The sequence below is a fragment of the Phocoena sinus genome, chromosome 21 (assembly GCF_008692025.1).
Source record: "Phocoena sinus isolate mPhoSin1 chromosome 21, mPhoSin1.pri, whole genome shotgun sequence".
Taxonomy (NCBI): domain Eukaryota; kingdom Metazoa; phylum Chordata; class Mammalia; order Artiodactyla; family Phocoenidae; genus Phocoena; species Phocoena sinus.
The window spans coordinates 15,139,054-15,154,017 of record NC_045783.1 but is presented as its reverse complement, the minus strand read 5'-3'; the positions used below and the strand labels follow the sequence as shown (position 1 = coordinate 15,154,017).

Here is a 14,964-nt window from a genome sequence, read left to right as displayed (position 1 = left end):
CAAAGGAGCTCTAATCAACTCCTATCTCTGCAGTACCTTATGAAACATCCTTTCTACAGCCTGAAATATTTTTCCCAAAATAGAGCTATTTCTTTAAAAAGCAGACACCTTATGCCCCAGCCCCCCAAACAATGAACTTTCCAGACAGTTTTCCCAAGTGGTACGACGGCTTCATGTGTATCACACAATCCCTTGGAAATTTTGTTTTTTTTAATTTTAATTATTGGTGCATCTGGAACAAAGTTAGCAACTACATGGTAAATCAATTTCAGATTATTTATAAGAAATTCTGGGAGACAGACATCACATATACAGATAAATAAGCATCAAAATAAATGAAAACAAAGTGTCTGGATGTCAATATTTTTTTCACTGCAATGGCTCTGATTAAAAATGCAGGAAGGAAATTTCTAGTACAATCAAGAGATTTTTACAGTCTCTTCACTAAAATAATTCAAGATTTTTGGGTAGTGCTTAGAAATGAAAAGTTTCTCAAAAATCCTTATCATCAAAAGTACAGGAGAAGCCAAAAAACATATTTAAAAAAATCCTTAGAGGATTTCTAGGGGCCCACTCCAAAGCCACTGAGCTTAATATAATAACTTGAATAGTTGAAAGATTTTATATGTATTGTACAGTGTCTTAATTCACTAGGATTGCTATGACCACATACCATAAACGGGGTGTCTTTTAAACAACAAACGTTTCTCACAGTTCTGGCAGCTGGGAAGTGCAGGATGAAAGCACTGATGGATTCAGTATCTGGTGAGGGCCCCCTTCCCAGATGGTAGATGGCTGTCTTCATGCTGTAACCTCACATGGTAAAAGGGCAGGGGAACCCTCTCTGGCTTTTATATAAGGGCACTAATCCCATTCGTGGGGCTCTACCCTCATGACCTCATCACCTCCCGAAGTCCCCACCTCCTAATACCATAACCTGGGGGTGTGGGGGGGTGTTTAGGATTTCAACATAAGAATATGTGGGGGACAAGTATTCAGTCCATTGTAACAAGGTTGTAGATTGGGTCAAATATGGAATTTTAAATTTACCCTGAATGAGACACAGGGGAATCTGACTGTATTGAAATTGGAATTGACATAAACCATAAAAGAAGCAGACTTAGAAAGGAAGTTTGTTCCTAACAATATGAGGTTTTTAGGAGCCCAGAGTTGTCTGTCCTTCCAACCCCATGGGAATTGTGTGATGTCACTTTCCACCAGTCTATGAACCATCACTGTCACTGCCATCACCACTGCCACCACTGTTGCAACTCCCTTTTGGGGAGATGGCTGCAGACCTCAAAGAAGGGAGCAGTGCACACGCCCAGGGCATGAGGAAGTGTGCAGAGCATATTAGCACAGTGCATTTAAGGAAATGGGAGGGTTTATCATTCATTCATTCAACAAGGATTTATGAAGATCTTCTGTGTGGGACACTCCATGCTGGATGCTGGGTATAGCGGTGAACCAGTCAGACACGGGCTTTGACTCTGTACTTATGCTCTACATATCACACAATAGATATGTACAACTCCAAATATGGAAAGTGGTATGACAAAAAGATAAAGTTACTCTATGTATTAGGGGGATTGATCTAATCAGGGAAGTCAGGGAAAGGATCTTGGAGGGAAAGATAGTTCAGCTGAGAGCTAAAGAATGAGCAGGATCTAAGTAGGTGAGAAAGGAAAGTAGTACCTTCCAAAGAGATAAAGCATTGTGTGCAGAACCTGTGGCAAGTCTTGATCAAAGGGAGCCTGGGTAACTAGAGCGAGGAATGAGAGCAAGTGTGGTTTGGGATGCAGCTACGGTGGTAAATCCATGGACTGTGTTAAAGAGATTTGGTTTTTATCCTACAATCAGTACAAATCCGTAAGAGCACTTTAATGGGGGAGTGGCACAATCAAATGTTTTTATTCAGAAATTATTACACTGGATACTGAATAGAGATTTCTTAGAAGCTTTGATAAATATGAACTACTAAACACTGATATATACAATTTGAAATATATATATATAATTTGAAAAGCAACAGGTAATGACTAGGCAATTCATTTTCTGAAACTGCCAACTAAATTCAACTGCTTGGGCCTAGAAGAATCAGATTTTACTTCTTAATACATGTACCAGCATGCCCCAAACTCTTAGTGACTAAATATGACACCTGTAAGATTTCTTTCATGACATTTAAGAATCAAAGATTACAGAAAGTGTATGTATACATACCATTATCAAAAATTACATTCATGTTTTGAACTTTCAGAATTGAAGTTTTGAAGAAACCAAACAAAATCTATATGAGCGGACTTCCCTGGTGGTGCAGTGATTAAGAATCCGCCTGCCGATGCAGGGGACACAGGTTCGAGCCCTAGTCCGGGAAGATCCCACATGCCGCGGAGCAGCTAAGCCCGCGCGCCACAACTACTGAGCCTGTGCTTTAGAGTCCGTGCGCCACAACTACTGAGTCTGCGCTCTAGAGCCCGTGCACCACAACTACTGAGCCTGCGCTCTAGAGCCCGTGCACCACAACTACTGAGCCTGTGCTCTGCAATAAGAGAAGCCACCGCAATGAGAAGCCCGCACACCGCAACGAAGAGTAGCCCCTGCTCACCACAACTAGAGAAAACCTGCATGCCACAACGAAGACCCAACGCAGCCAAAAATAAGTAAATCAATAAATTTATTTTTAAAAATCTATGAGCAAAATTAATATTTTATGGAGAAATTCAAGAAAGACCTTATTAGATTGATTACCTTCTCTCCCACAAATGTTTGTAACTCCCTTAGGACACGGAATCAAGCTACTACTGACAGTCCCCTAAGTGACCGCCACTGTACTCTTCAGGCTGTAGGAGGTTAGTGAATATTTTCTGACCTAGTGAGTTTTCTAAGTACTAATATATTCTACCTTAGAGGAGCATTTTGATTTAGTAGTTAGGGTAACAGCTATGTACTAGGTGTTTTATGTTTTAGAGAATGGAAATATCTAGACTATGATGTTCCAACTTTAGTAAGATAAAAAGAATTTCCTGTCTAGTAAAAAACATGTTTCCCAATAAAATAATTGACCCTCACTGAAATTACTATTCAAAGAACTAGGAAGCAGAGAATCAGTCATAAGTCTGGAATGGTTAAAAGGAGGCTGCTGAAAGCACAGCTGATTTATAGTGCATGGACTCGAGGTGGAAGTTTATGGACAAGACACTTTCTGTCATGTATTTTCCCAATGACAGGGCATTTACAGACTAGTCAAGTGTTACTGAGTTGAAGAATCTGACTGACCTACATCCCAGGGAATTTCCATGTGGGGCACTGGATAGCCTGGCTATGAGACCTTTAGAAGCTCTCCTCCCACTCTCTTGGAAGCAAAAGCAAATTCCAAGACAGTTAGTGCTTTCCCTTTGGTTTAGGAATATCTGGGTTGGCAGGTAGGATCCCAGACATGTGCTAGCCTGGAGGACTTGCACTGGGACAGCATGGCTCCAGGAAGGCCCAGGGAGAGAGTGCAGACTCATCTGGGGCCATCCCATTTTTAAACTACACCCAGAGAACTTCTAGAGTCAAGAATCCTTCAGGATATTCTAAAGTCCTACAGATAAGTGTTGAAGCAATTACATACTGTTCATTTTACAGGTATGCATTCCAGTGTTTCCAATACAGAGCTCCCTTTAGAGCTACTGATTTGCCCAAGTCAAATGTTTATCTCTTTGAACTTCAATCCTAGAAGCAGACTATTTAAATCACTAATGCAAAGGCTTTCAGAGAATGGAGCTATTGTACCTTTTATAGTAACTTCTGGGGCTTTGTGATTACACACTTTTTTTTTTTTGGAGGGGAGTCAGGGGAGGAAAGAAATAGATGAGAGAGATTAAGAAGTACAGACTTCCAGTTGCAAAATAAATGAGTCAGGGCATGAAATATACCCTGTGGGGAATAGAGTCAATAACTATGTAATATCTTTGTATGGTGACATATTGTAACTATAGTTATTGTGGAGATAATTTTGAAATGTGTAGAAACAGTGAATCACTATGTTGTGTAACAAGAACTAACATAACTAACATGCTGTAGGTCAATTATACTTTTTAATTTTTAATTTTTTAATTAATTTTTATTGGAGTCTATGTGCTTTACAATGTTTTGTTAGTTTCTTGCTGTACAACAAAATGAATCAGTCATATGTATACATATATCTACTCTTTTTTCGATTTCCTTCCCATTTAGATCACTATAGAGCACTGAGTAGAGTTCCCTGTGCTATACAGTAAGTTCTCATTAGCTATATATTCTATACATAGTTGTGTATATATATATATGTCAATCCCAATATCCCAGTTCATCCCTCCCCCCCTTCTCCCCTTGGTAACTGTAAGTTTGTTCTCTACATCTGTGACTCTATTTATTTTGCAAGTAAGTTCATCTCTACCATTTTCCAGATTCCACATATAAGCGATATTATATACTTGTTTTTCTCTTTCTGACTTACTTCACTCTGTATGACAGTCTCTGCGTCCATCCACATCTCTGCAAAAGGTACTATTTAGTTCTTTTTATGACTGAGTAATACTCCATTGTGTATAGGTACCACATCTTCTTTAGCCATTCCTCTGTCGATGGACATTTATGTTGCTTCCATGTCCTGGCTATTGTAAATAGTGGTGCAGTGAACATTGGGATGCATGTATCTTTTTGAATTATGGTTTTCTCTGGGTATATGCCCAGTAGTGGCATTGCTGGGTTATACAGTAGCTCTATTTTTAGTTTTGTAAGGAACCTCCATGCTGTTCTCCATAGTGGCTTTATCAATTTACATTCCCACCAACAGTGTAGGAGGGTTCCCTTTTCTCCACACCCTCTCCAGCATTTATTGTTTGTAGATTTTTTGATGATGGCCATTCTGACTGGTGGGAGAATTCTGACTCATTGTAGTTTTGATTTGCATTTCTCTAGTAATTAGTGATGTTGAGCATCCTTTCATGTGTTTGTTGGCAATCTGTATATCTTCTTTGGAGAAATGTCTATTTAGGTCTTCTGCCCATTTCTTGATTCAGTTGTTTGTTTTTTTGATATTGAGCTGCATGAGCTGCTTGTATATTTTGGAGATTAATCCCTTGTCAGTTGCTTCATTTGCAAATATTTTCTCCCATTCTGAGGGTTGTCTTTTTGTTTTGTTTATGGTTTACTTTGCTGTGCAAAAGCTTTTAAATTTAATTAGGTCTCATTTGTTTATTTTTGTTTTTATTTTCATTACTCTAGACACATTCTTAAAGAAACAAAAACTATTGTATCATAACAATTTTAAAACATACAGAAAAACAGAAAAAAATATGCAAAAAAGACATATACTTATCATCCAGATTCAACACCTGTTAACATTTTGTCTTTTCTGTTAATCTAGATCTATACTCTATATCCAAATCTATGCTTGTATCATTACTTATGTTTATCTTTTTGGCTATATCATTTAAAATAATTTACAGATATCATGATTCTTTCCCCTAAATTCTTTAGTATGAGAAGAAATGCTCTCCTAGTATGATCATATACCTAACAAAATCAACAATTCCCTAATAACATCAAATACCTGTTCTATATTCCAATTTTCCCAAATGTCTGTCCACCAGGATTCAATCCGTTGAATAAGTACTCAATACGTTTGTCTCTTAAGTCTTTCTAAATCAAGTAGTTTCTCCCTCTTTTTTCTCCCCAAGCTATTAACTTTTTTAAGACATCAAACCCAATGTCCTATAGAATGTCTTACATTCTGTGTTTGTGTTTTCATCTATGATTTATGTTTCTCTATCACCTGTATTTTCTATAAGCTGAAATTTAAAACTAACATCATGATTAGATACAAGTTAAATACTTTTGTGAAAAATAGTTCATGGAGGGCTTCCCTGGTGGCGCAGTGGTTGAGAGTCCGCCTGCCGATGCAGGGGACACGAGTTCGTGCCCTGGTCTGGGAAGATCCCACATGCCGCGGAGCGGCTGGGCCCATGAACCATGGCCGCTGAGCCTGCGCATCCAGAGCCTGTGCTCCGCAACGGGAGAGGCTACAACAGTCAGAGGCCCGCATACCGCAAAAAAAAAAAATTTCATGAAGAAAATTGGTTTTCTTGTTGCATTTAATTTACAGAATGTCTGAGTTGTTCATGATTAAGTGGTGCCACTGAATTAATGTCATTAGTCAGATCTTTCCACCATAAATGTATGCTTTCTCCTTTGCAATTAACAAGTAATCTGTGGAGAGATACTTAGCATTATGTGAATATTTTTTTACCAACATTTCCCCGAAAAGTGTTAGCATCCATTGAAGTCTCTTCCCTTAGGTTTTTCATTAAGATTAGCAAATGGTGATTTTCCAATTCTGCGTTTTTTTACATTTATTATTATTATTCTGTAAATAAGTAAAAGCTTTTTTTTTAATCAACTAGGGTCACTTTTTTAAAATCCTTGAACCTACAGTTCTTATTGAAAAAACAGGATATTCTATTTTGTTCTCATCTTTTAATTACCAATCTTCAAAGTAAGGAATTGGTATATTATTCATCTCCAGTGGTGATAAATCAGTTTGTTTGATTTATAGTGTCTTTTCTTAGTATTACTATTAACTCAATGATATGTATTTATATAATAGATTCCAATGAATTATAGTTATTGTTATTATTATTGATGTTTGAACTCTCCCAGTTTGGATCAGGAAGGGTCACTTCAGGCTGGCAACTGCATCCTTTTAACACAACCCATTTGTCCTTGAATAGTTCTTTCTCAGAATATGTAAAACACTCATGGTGTTAAAGGCTCAGGCTGTCACCGCACCCTGCCACCTCCCTCCCACTCCCTCCTTTAGAACCAGCCATTTCCTAAGGGTCTCTGCTTCCTTCAGTGTGAATAATAATTAGAAAATGAAATCTGGGTGTGAGGAGTGCTGATTTCCACAAGGAACATTATTTTTTCTGGATGTTTTTCAGTGGAGAGAGCTAGAAAATTTATCTTGTAAAATTATATTTTTATTTGGTATTTTCAACTTTTAACATTACATGGTTTTATTTGACTTTAAAATTTTTTTTTTTTTTTTTTTTTTTTTGGGGTATGCGGGCCTCTCACTGTTGTGGCCTCTCCCATTGCAGAGCACAGGCTCCAGACGTGCAGGCTCAGCGGCCATGGCTCACGGGCCCAGCTGCTCCGCGGCATGTGGGATCTTCCTGGACCGGGGCACGAACCCGTGTCCCCTGCATTGGCAGGAGGACTCTCAACCACTGCACCACCAGGGAAGCCCCTAAAAAATTTTATACATATATCTCTTTTCTATTTTATTGCAACTCTTGGGTCTTAAATAATACAACAATTACTATGAACACAAAACAACCAAGATAATTTTAAGATTCCCCTGCATTTTAAAAATATTAATTTATTTTTATTTTTGGCTGTGTTGGGTCTTTGTTGCTGTACTCAGGCTTTCTCTAATTGCGGTGAGCAGGAGCTACTCTTCGTTGTGGTGAGCAGGCTTCTCATTGCAGTGGCTTCTCTTGCTGCAGAGCACAGGCTCTAGGCGCGAGGGCTCAGTAGTTGTGGCTCGTGGGCTCTAGAGTACAGGCTCAATAGTTGTGACACACGGGCTTAGTTGCTCCATGGCATGTGGGATCTTCCAAGACCAGGGCTCGAACCCGTGTCCCCTGCATTGGCTGGCAGATCCTTAACTACTGCGCCACCAGGGAAGCCTCCCCTACATTTTTTAACTTTAAAATACATCTCTAAGAATAAACAGAGTGTGTAGTATGTTCTAAAGTCATTCTGATGTGAACACATATTTTGAAAATCTTGTAAGTGCTACACATTTTTTATTTGTCTTATAAAAACCATCTCTTTACATTTCCTTTCTCTTGTTTTAGTGTAGACCTTCTAGTAGCTTCCAGTTAACCTGTAGTATGAAATCTAATTGAATTTGGTCCTCCCAACCATTTATTCTACATTTCTATAATCTCTGTTATTACTTATAAACCAAGACTCCTCCCTCCAAATAAAGAAAAATTTAATTCTGTGACACTCCAAACCCGATGCCAATTCTTTTAATTACTTCCTCACTTTCAGAACTAATCCAATATCTTCCTCCAAAATTAACAGGATCTTCTCTAGTAATACCAGCAATTATATATTTTGAAAGACACTTGATAATATTTTTATGCTGTTTGACATAGGTGTTGTGAATAGAAAGTCTTTTTAAACCAATCACAACATGACACCCAGATACTCAGAAGTTAAGTGTTAGGAATAATCCACTGTTGAGCTGGAAAAGGGAAAGCCTTGAGCTGAACCAATTATTCTGACAACTTAGACAGGAAAAGGAACTTAACTAAAGAATAGTTCTACAGTGGAGAAAGTGGGAGAAATTTGGCTAAAATTATCCCAGTTGAGTGTCTAGTTTGATCAAATCCTCAAAATAATGGCTGGGTTTTCTATTTCTTTCTACCTGACACCATGGGCTTTTTTGTAGTCTTTGAAGCATTGTGGGAAATAATTTAGTAATGCATTCTTGTCCATTATAAGATTTGCAGTGTTTTTCACCATGGCTTTGGGTGTTTTCTTTCTGTAATAACTTTGACCCTCACCTGATATTTATCATTTACTTAATTGATGATCTATTTCTCACACAAATAATTTTGGGGGAAATTTTATGAAGCAGAAAACTTGCAGTGCTCCATGTAAAGTTCGGATATTTCCATAACCTTCACTAATAGTCTGCCCTGATTCTTGTGAGAAATTAACTTTTACCTCATTCTAAGACTCAATAACAAGATAAAATGATGTTAAAAATAAGTTTAATTTACCTGAGAATGTTATCAAAGTATGCTAGATACCCGAGTCACATTCTAAAAATAATGTGAACAGAGTTGATTACATATATTAAACAAGAATATTTAATAAAATTTGTACTGGTGTAGATCCTTCTAGATCTGGAACAACATACTTTAAAATACTAATTTACTGTCTTCTATGCGATAGTTTGACTGCATTCTGTTTTATTTAATCTCAGAATGTATACTTTGGACAAAAAGAACCCTCAGATGGAATAAATAATATTGGCTAAAGGGAAAACTGAACTGTAGTAATTTTTAAAGGAAATATAAGTATACAGAATTTAACCGCATGCAAAGTCTTTAATCTTAAGTGTTTTCAAATGGATACCATTCTGTTTCATTGTATGCAATATGTCACTTTCTATGTGCATTTTAAGGGCATCTAATTTTGAAGAAAGCAAACAGAGCTACATGGAGAATATGTCGAGATGTTTACTGCTGAGTATCTTGGGAGCTGGAATACTGACCTTGAAGATTCATTACTAATAATGAAAAGGTGGCATTATTTGTGGGTTCACATTAGGAATATTGAAATCTAAGAGCAAGTTGTGAAGCTCAGATTCTTTTAAAATCCCAAATTCAATTTTTCTTTGGGATTTAATATTAACAGTAGACGGAGGAATCAAATGGAGGAGACTGAAGGTCATCTATGTTAGTTTGTTTGAGAGAGAACTAGACATTAAAAGCGTAGTGAAGCAAAAGAGAAGAAATGAATTAAATTCACAAAATACTATGATAATGTTCTTCAGCTGCTGAAGAACACAAGCAATAATGTTTCCAGCCATAGACATCTTAAATAAGAGCATTTGATACGTGACAGCTGTGGCAGTCAGATAAGAAAAGTATTGTGAAACAGTAGAGAAGTAATTTTCCTGCAACTTACTTAGAGTAGCCAGGGCTATAAAGGTGCTGGGAGAGGGGTGTGGGGGGCATAGAAAAATCAACCCCAGACTTGGAGAGAAAAAACTCAATACTTATTTTGTAAACATTATACATTGAAACAGTGATACCATTATTCCACTTCATTTCCCATGGTTTTGAAATATAAATCAGCCCAGTGAAGAATTCTCACTGATACCAACATGCGTTTCTTGGTGGTTGTCAAATGTTGTGAGACAGCTGTAAAACTGCTAAGAGTAATTCAGTTTTAGCAGATTCTAATGACATTTGTGTTGACAGAATAATATTCATGGCATGTAGCTGGACAGAGCCTCGTGGAGATCTAATAACCTCCTGGCCTAATGTGAATGCCTATTATATCTCCCTAAAGAAGCGAGGAGAGTTATTTGAAACAAGGTACAGAGACACACTGTCTTCTGTTTCTGAAATTTCCACTGGGCATCTAGCCTAGATATCAGTGCATTTACAAAGTATTACACACTTTAAATAGGAAACACAAAATCTAACTATAGACCAGCAAATTGCTGGAGCATCTTTAAACTCCGTCCTCTCCCCAAGACCGCTGAGTACAGTTACAAGAGCAAGAAAAGGGGGAGAAGAGGAAAAAAAATTTACCCTTCTATGAAGGAGAGGCTATGAAATCATAGGGAAAAAATGTTCTGACAAAATACAGTGTATAATCTTTTCAAAATATCCTGGATGCCCCTTTACCCTGAGTGCTTCAACTGTGAAAATAATATGACTTAAAAATTGTAAAATGCATCTTTTAAGAATTTGACTTTTAAAGCAGATTAGTTATAACACTGTGGCTATTATTCCCACAGCTTCCCTGAGGGGCTTAGCTTACTTTCTCACGGAAGAAGTAATGCTGTGTATTACAACTCCTAGAAAGAACTCAGCCTGCTCTTGAAATAGCTACGTAGTATTCCAAAAATAAGAATTTTATGACTATGGGAATCCCAGGGTCAAAAATTTTGCCACCAGGGACCATAGTCCCATGCCAGCTTGCTTCCTCTTCTTTGAGGGAAGCCAGTGGCTTTGATGCTGCTCTAAAGGCCAGTCTTTTTCAGAGGTGACCCAGAGGGCTTGTGGATCAGATAGAAAGAAGGGGTATTTGCATAGGTCAGCAGAAGTGGAAAGAATAGAGAAGAAAATCAAAATGAAAGTCAAAAGAAAACCCAATTTATTCTGGAACATGTAAAATCAAATATAGAAAAACTGGGAAAACCTAGTTTCTCTATACAGCTAATGCTGTGAACCAAAATATGTTTTTTACTAATTCTTTTAAAGGGTCGATAAATCATCTGGCCTTAGAAATCTTCCTTTATCATTTATTTTTCTCTTCACGATATACAGGTAGAGTGCTTGGGATGTAACTTAAGTGAAAATAAATTCAGGAAGATTCGGTCGCCCCTGCCTGAGGCATATACTTCGTTTGCTCTGTTCACCTGGCACTTGTCACACTGCCTTACTTCCTGATTTTATAGATTTGTCTTATTTCCCTTAATAAGGCATAAAATTCTTGAGCACAGGGATCCTGTCTTATTCAACTTGTCTCCTTCAAAGTGTGATAGATCCCAAAGGAGGACCAGAGATGGCAAGATAAACTGGATCTGTGATAGATCCCAAAGGAGGACCAGAGATGGCAAGATAAACTGGATCCACGAAAGCACAGCCCGAAGAAAACAAAATCACGTCACAGAGAAATGCACTTCATCTTCTCCTTCTCAGACACTGATGACTTCTCCTTCTCAGACACTGATGACTATTTCAGGATATATCCTGAAACATCCTGACAGAAAATTGGATGGATGTGGCCATAGTAATGGATTCCATTTTTAGAAACAAACACATAAAATTTTTAATATATTGGGACTTCCCTGGTGGCACAGGGGTTAAGAATCCACCTGCCAATGCAGGGCACACTGGTTCGAGCCCTGGTCCGGGAAGATCCCACATGCTGCAGAGCAACTAAGCCCATGTGCCACAACTATTGCAGCCCGTGTGCCTACAGCCTGTGATCCGCAATGAGAAGCCACCGCAATGAGAAGCCACCACAATGAGAAGGCCACACACTGCAACTAGAAGCCCACACACGGCAATAAAGAGTAGCCCCCACTCACCGCAACTAGAGAAAGCCCGCCCACAGCAACGAAGACCCAACACAGCCAGTAAATAAATAATTTAAAATGTAAAAAAATTTTTTAAATATAATTTTACTCTTATTTCCCAAAATAAATTGTATATTTAACCTCAGGGTTGCAGGGTGACAACCACAGTTATACATGTTTGGAAGTAAAAAAATTTTTTTCTATAATAGGCTAATATTTCTTCTACACCATTCAACTGGGAAGTAGAAGAAAAGAATACTTTCACTTGTTCATTAAGAGTGCATGTCATTCTTCTAGTATTTAAAGAGTAACTGCACTAACTGCCCCTACTTCAGATAAAGACTCGGTCTTTTCGATTGCAGCTCATGCCACCCTCCCACAAGCATGTACACAGCACACATATGTGCACACAGATACATACACATAGCTCCTCCACAAGATGGTGTCCAGGTGAGTGAAGAGGAAATTGGGTGCCTTTTTAGCAAAGGGGAGAGAGAGACTTCAGTCCACAAGCTTTTATTTGCAGCTTCACTTGTCTTTGTTCCGAAGTACCAGTTGAAACTGTGGCTTGTTCTATTTACTCTGGAAGGACATCCCTTGGTGACTGGTGCTGTTGATGCCTCTGAGTCTGAGCCTCAGCCATGCTGTGGCACCTCATGGGCCTCTGCCCAGCAGTGGATCTCTCACCATGGTGCTTCATTGGCAGACTTGCTGGCCCTTAGCTCAGGGACCTCCTGCTTCTGAATCCTTTCCATGACACACAGAAGCTTGAAAATGCCAACTCAGACCCACTTTCTGCCTCAGTCAACAATGCTGCTTCCACAGCTCAGTGGCCCTGATACAGCTGCCCCTTGGCAGATGGGCCCTGGGGCTTCACGCTTTTTATTATGCTGGTGGCAGTTCCTCTGCGGTCTCCATTGTTAATATGGGACCTGCCTGTGAACAGCCTTCTCCCAAAGTTCGAGTTAGAAAAAGGAGCGTAAGTCCCTTTGATTTGTTTCCCCTTCAAATGATCTAAGAGCCCCGGCCTTCCCTTTCATTCTAGAAGAGAGAGTTGAAAGAGAAACATACCTACTTTCTTTTCTTATCCTTTTCCTCGTCACCATTTCACCATTATTTAAGGAGCAGATTTCCCCTCTCTTTTGTCTTCTGGTTTAGAAGGATTTCACACTATATCACATCCTCTTCTTTCTCAAGGTACATTTGTTCCGCTTCCTTCCACAGGCCTTGAGGGTGGACAAGGTGCAGAGAGAGAGGCTGGATAACGAATAGAGGCTTTGCCAAAAAAAATGTTTCCTCATTATATAGCAAATGAGTGGCTTTACAATCGGGTCCAAAAGAAGAAAACACTTGGTGAAACTGAATTATCCTTTTAACCACAGGCGACATCAGAAGTCGTAGCGGAACCTAAAGCAGCCAATGTCAGTCCTTCTCTAGATGTCTGTATCAGGATTCTCACCACTGTGAAACACTCTTCCCATAAGGGTGGTTGAACACAGCTGCAAAGTCTGCTCTTGAAGGCATGAGGTATTCAACCACAAACATTTTTTTCTCAAAATATCATAGTGGTTGTATCATGAAAAAATCATTCATATGATATTACCTTAAATGTTTAAGAATAACAGTGAAAATAGCACTGCAGTATTAACTAATAACAACCACGAAAAATTTTTAGAAACACTGAAGAATTTAGTTGGATTACGCCCAATTACATTATCAACTGGAAAATATTTTTGTACAGGAATAATATGAAAAACATGGATCTAATCCAGAAAATCTACTACCTAATAAAATGAAGTAACACCTTTTAAAATTTTTCAAAATAACCTTAATTTAAGACCTAACTCCATGGCAGAGTGAGAAGAGGTGAGTCTAATTCTAGAATCAGTACTATTTCCTTAGTTCAGTTCCATTCAGCTAGTGCCGTCAGCATGATCTGTATGCTTTTACCCTGGGCCTAACTCTCAGTTTAGCTAAATGTTTACTGATTATTTGCTAACTGTCCAGCATTCTGATAAGCATCAAAGATTGAGCAGTCCCTGCTCACAGGGTGCTTTATAATCAGTAGGGAGAGATAAATGTACAGTTAATGATAATTCAAAGTACAGGAGGGCACATGTCACAAGAACAGTATAAAAAGATTAGCTAAGGACCATGCAGATTCCATTACTGATGTTTCTTTTCAAGTTTTATTTTAAGAACTTTATTTGGTATGTGTTGTTAGTGGAGTTTATCCAGACTATAACAATTTTAGAATATTACCTTAAAAGTTTATTTATTGATACAAAGTCTCTTAGAAGAGTAGCTGGTTAGGGAGAAGGAGGTAGAGACATTAACTTGTAGGATACGAAACTGATAAAACTATTATTCTTAAACCTCCATATATTATCACAAAGGAGAGACTATAGGAGCAGTTTTATTTTTTTCTATAAACAACCATCAAGATACACTTCACCTGTTTAAAACATCTATTCTCCATCAAATAAACCCTTATAATTTATTTTAACCTGTTTTTATCTGTATTGTTGTATAGGGAATACAGTATTTCCCTAAATTTTATATTCACTTAAGAGTTTCGTGGCACTTGTTATTAACTGTTCAGATTGACATATGTAGACCTAGGAGAAAGATAAGTGACTGTATTCTGCAGCACTAAAAAATATAAAAATAGGGGCTTCCCTGGTGGCACGGTGCTTGAGAGTCTTTCTTGGACTCTTGAGAGTCCACAAAAAATAAATAAATAAATAAAATAAAAAATAAATAAAAAAGAAGAAAAGAAAAGAAGGAGTCAATGTCATTGTGCCAAGTTACCAGATGGAAGAAAATAATAAAGATTAGAGCAGAGACTAATGGAAAAGAAAACAGAAAAACAATACAAAATATTAACAAAACTAAGAGTTGGTTCTTTGAAAATATAAACAAAACTGACAAACTGTTAGCTAGAGTAGACAAGAATAAAAGATGATCCAAGTATATAAAATTATAAATGGAAAAGGAGACAACTGATACCACAGAAACACAAAAGATCATAAGAGACTACTATGAACAATTCTACCCCAACAAACTGGACAACCTAGAAGAAATGGATGAATTCCTAG

The 14,964-nt window shown here is 37.9% G+C and overlaps 1 long non-coding RNA gene across 2 annotated transcripts in view; it reads right to left on the bottom strand.

Moving 5' to 3' along the window:
* The window catches only part of LOC116746868, a 29,778-nt gene extending 16,417 nt beyond the window's left edge, over positions 1–13,361 (bottom strand). Inside the window, exon 1 of one of the 2 annotated variants that reach the window (XR_004347903.1) lies at positions 12,288–13,361. This is a non-coding gene — a long non-coding RNA (uncharacterized LOC116746868). The remainder of the gene's footprint in view (positions 1–12,287) is intronic. The other variant, XR_004347904.1, reaches the window with a different exon arrangement.
* Positions 13,362–14,964: the final 1,603 nt, after the last annotated feature.